Here is a 4,282-nt window from a genome sequence, read left to right as displayed (position 1 = left end):
TTGCCTGTATTTTCCTCTCCTAGTTTATTAATTTTATTGTTTTGGTGAATAATGTTCCACTGTAAATTTAGCGGGTGCGTTTATGTGTCTGATAACGTTAGTCACTTTATTAAGCACATAAAGCTGCACAGTAACACTCCCAATTATCGCTATAAGTGTGGTGTGTCTGACTGCACACGAATGTACCTCAAAGCCACTGTTCTACAAACGCATATGTATAGAGAGCACAAATCAGTGGGACTGCTATGCAAACAAGTGGACGCAGCCTTAAAGTGTGTGGCTCAGCCTTGTGCATTCAAGTGTAATACTGTAACCTCTCTTATAAAGCATTTGAAGACAGACACACGAGGGATTGGAAATCAAATATCCATTCAGAGGCTGTGACTGCAGCTTCACAGTTTCATCCAGTTTTGACTCGCACATTTCCAGGAAGCATAGAGGTAGACAAGTAGAGGATCTAACTGATTTGGTTCTACACAAGTCTGTTCCCACAGAGCCTGAGCCTCAACCGGGGCCCTCATGTTCAGACGTTTTTGATGAACAAAATGAACAAGAAGTTTCTTTTGCTGTTGATGAAGCCCTATTCCTACACAATCTAACACTTCTCTACTTGAAATTACAGGCCAAGTTATTGTTACCAGTAAGCACTATTCAAACGATCATTGAGGACTTTCAAAATGCTCATGAAATTGGCCTGTCACACATGTTTAACATTCTTAGAGAAAAATTGAAGGTTCTTGGAATTCCTGAGTCCACAATAAGCAACATTATTGATGAAATTAACAAAGAGGATCTACTTAAGCTCTATAACAAAGGAGTTCTGAGCACGGATTTTAAGAGGAAAAATGCTTTTAAAAAGAGTTTCCACTATGTTGAGCCTGTGCCTGTGTTTTATTTTAATTAGAGAGTGGGTCATGATGAATATTTGGCCTATGATAGCAGCAAAATAGCAAAAATAGCTGAATTTAATATTTTATTAATTTACATCTTTTTCAGCAATATATTCTCATGCTTTCCATTTACTTATTGATATTTTCTTGTACTCTCACTTCCAGCACTTCCAGTAGTTGAAATGGAATATGCTGCTGTCCCCTCTTCACCTGTCATAAGTACTCCTGATCCCCCATCCTCGGGTTCGGCAAGAAGTTCAAGCCCCTCTTTGCCCTCATCTCCACTGGCTGGCAGGCCATGGTATATAGACTTTCAGGTCAGATGGAACATGATGCCAGCAGCAATTCGAAGAGCATTGTCAAATCAAGCAAGACCATCACCAGGGGACAGAAAAGACATGGTGAGGGCAGTTGTTGACCAGATGTTTGAGCATGATCTCAACCCAACAAGAGCAATATGTCACAGCATCGCCCGGAGCATTGTACGGGAATACCCTAAATGTTTTGCTGATGTCGGGAAGAAAGGTGATATTGTTGGAGATGGCAGTCACTCTCTTCTCCAACAAATTAAAGCAAGAGTGGAATACAAAAACAGAAAAAATACCCTTGCGCGGCATCGCCGAGAAAAACAGCCACGCACTGCAATGGTAGAGAGGGGCAGACTAATGGCAAGAGGCCCTGTGGATCAGTATGGCTATGTGAGGTGGAGTCCCACAGAACTCCCATCTGGAGTACGGAGAGCTTGAATGAAATCAAAACCCAACTGTCTAACATCTACTCGGAGAAAGGAATTGGCGGGGAAGAGACAGCAGAAGCTCTAATGGAAAAGACATATGTTATCCAACGCCACTACCTTAACAGTGTCCCTGCACCAGCGGTTGCAGAGATTCAGAAGGAGTGGCCTTTTCTTTTTTCGCAGAAAGGTCTTTACAACCACTTCGGCCTACTGACAGATGTCTCCATCCTTGTTAAAATGCAAGAGGCCATGAACAACAAAGGCAGTACCATCATTCGGTTCTGCCAGGAACTCAGTCGTCATCCCAAAATTGAAGAAATCCTTGCTGATTACGAGCCAGAGACATCAAACAAGGCTATGTGTGTTCTTCTACTCCTGATGGCATACTTCAAAGAGCCCAAAACCTCCATCATGCTTGAGACTGATGTAAGTTGTTAAAAAGATAAATAAGCATTTTGTGATTACATAAGTAAGCACAAATTGTGCTGCAACAGATGTATGATACACATATCTTATTTTACAGCCATGTGCCACTGCTGCTGATATACAAAGGACACAGGAGCTGCCAAGCACCCCCTGCTTGATTGTACAAGGTACTGTTTTTGTATGAAAAATGTGAAAACTGTTAATGTTTTCTAAATGATTATAAATTCCTTCCATATGTTTACTTACTTTAACTGGCTGACTGGTGTTTTGAACATTGTTTTGCTCAATTTAGTGTCAATCTTATCTCCATCTCTTCTGATTCTAAACTTTTCTGAATGAAGCTTAATCTCAATGACACATTCAGCATTCCACGTCTTTATGACAGCACACATCTGCTCATTTCAGGTGACCTGACGAAGTCAAGTTCGTGGATGTTGTCGATTGAGGAACGAGTGGTGATGGGACCACACAGCAACATGTTGAACGGGTTGGCTGCACTTTTTGCCAGTTTCTACAATCTGAATCTTCAGTACCCTGAAGACAGTTCCTGCACTTTGGAGTTTATTCAGAGGTACAGTATAGTAATTTCAAAATTAGCATTTTATTGGATCTATCTATGGACTATCAAACACCTTCACCTGCTTCCTCTGGTTCTGTGTCTGTGACTCAGACTCTGACCTCTCACTGTCCTCATCCTCATCAAGGTTCACATGCACATCATGTTTTGTTTTGTTATCTTTGACTTATCCAAGACTCTGATACCAGATAAAAAATCTCTCCCCCCAGAGTACATATTATATTGAAAATCAGCCATTTTCAGTTATTTTGAACATCTAAAACAGATATAAACAACAGGTGATAGATCCTTTAAGGGTATAAGTGTATGCATTTTTTGTCAGTATATTTTTGACCTTGAAAGAATTGTAAAACCATATTTTGACAAGTAACATAAAATTAAACTTCCCAGCCAAAGGTGATTCAGTAAAAAATATGGCTAAAAAACAAGTGAAAATTTCCCTCAATGGACAAAAATGTCCACAGGGTTGAAGTAACATAAAAGATCACCTGATATTAATACTGTTTTTGTTGATTTACAGATGCTTCCTGGGTATCAATCCAGAAACTGGATCCAAGACAAAGAGGAAGCGTGGAGGCATCAACGCACATGTAAGCACTCTAATGCGCAAACTGGTAGATTTTGAGTGGCAGGCAATGTAGAAGGATTTTTTTTTTTTTGAGAGTATCCCAAAATGTTGAACTATCCATACATGCCTAAGTTGTAGTGGTTGTACTGTTGTACATTTTTGCACATTTTAAATCAGTTTGTAAAGGGTGTCCCATTTGTCATGACCCCTCAATTCCATTTGCAGCCATTTCGATTTCACGTAAGAGCCAAAAAGAAAACCTCTATTTCCTGTGAGTAGTTTTACTGTTTACTGTTTACTGCACATTTTGACAGTTGCACAATTTTGCTGTTGGATATTTTATACTTTTATATGTTGTTTTTAAAACTGTTGGTATGCTTACGATTTGTTCTGAATATGCTGGGGGCATGTTTACCCAGGAAACCGCCTACCCGGGCGCTGCACGCGGTCGCCCACTGCCCCGGGTTTGCTGTGTGTGTGTGCACGTCACTTGGGTGGGTTAAATGCAGAGCACAAATTTCGTTGGAGTGAGTTCCCTCCAATGACAAAATATGTCACTTTAATGTTCCTGTTGAATGTAATTGCACTTTGCACTTATCGTAAGCTTGATTAAAAAGAGAAAACAAGTCATCATTTTGTTCTGTTTTCTTTTTTTAGCATAAAGCGAGAGGGTGCAGTAAAATTTCAATTAAAAATGGATTTTACAATATATTACGGTGTTAATTAAATTGTAAATTTACAGTAAATTATTGGTTAATAATTGCATTACTTTTACAGTAATTCAACATAAATATTTTCACAGCAGTTTACTGTATTTATTTATCACAGTTTACAGTAAGTCCACAGCTAATTACTGCTATATCACGGCAATTCCTTGGGCATGGCAACCATGAATTTACAGTTAAGTGTTGTTGTTTTATCGTAAATTACTGTGAAATAATTACAATAACATGCTGTGAATTCATTAAAGTAATTTGCTGTGAAAATATTTACAACAAATTGCTGTGAAAGTAATGCAATTATTAACCAATAACTTCCTGTAATTTCACAGTGAAAATTCTTACAGTGTAGTTCTAATTTTAATT

At 38.8% G+C, this 4,282-nt stretch overlaps 1 pseudogene; it reads left to right on the top strand.

Moving 5' to 3' along the window:
• Positions 1–915: 915 nt before the first annotated feature.
• LOC124060576 lies at positions 916–3,619 on the top strand (annotated as a pseudogene).
• Positions 3,620–4,282: the final 663 nt, after the last annotated feature.

Source organism: Scatophagus argus, chromosome 6 (genome assembly GCF_020382885.2).
Source record: "Scatophagus argus isolate fScaArg1 chromosome 6, fScaArg1.pri, whole genome shotgun sequence".
NCBI lineage: Eukaryota > Metazoa > Chordata > Actinopteri > Scatophagidae > Scatophagus > Scatophagus argus.
Note: the sequence above shows the minus strand (reverse complement) of the source record. Positions and strands in the feature narration are given on the sequence as shown.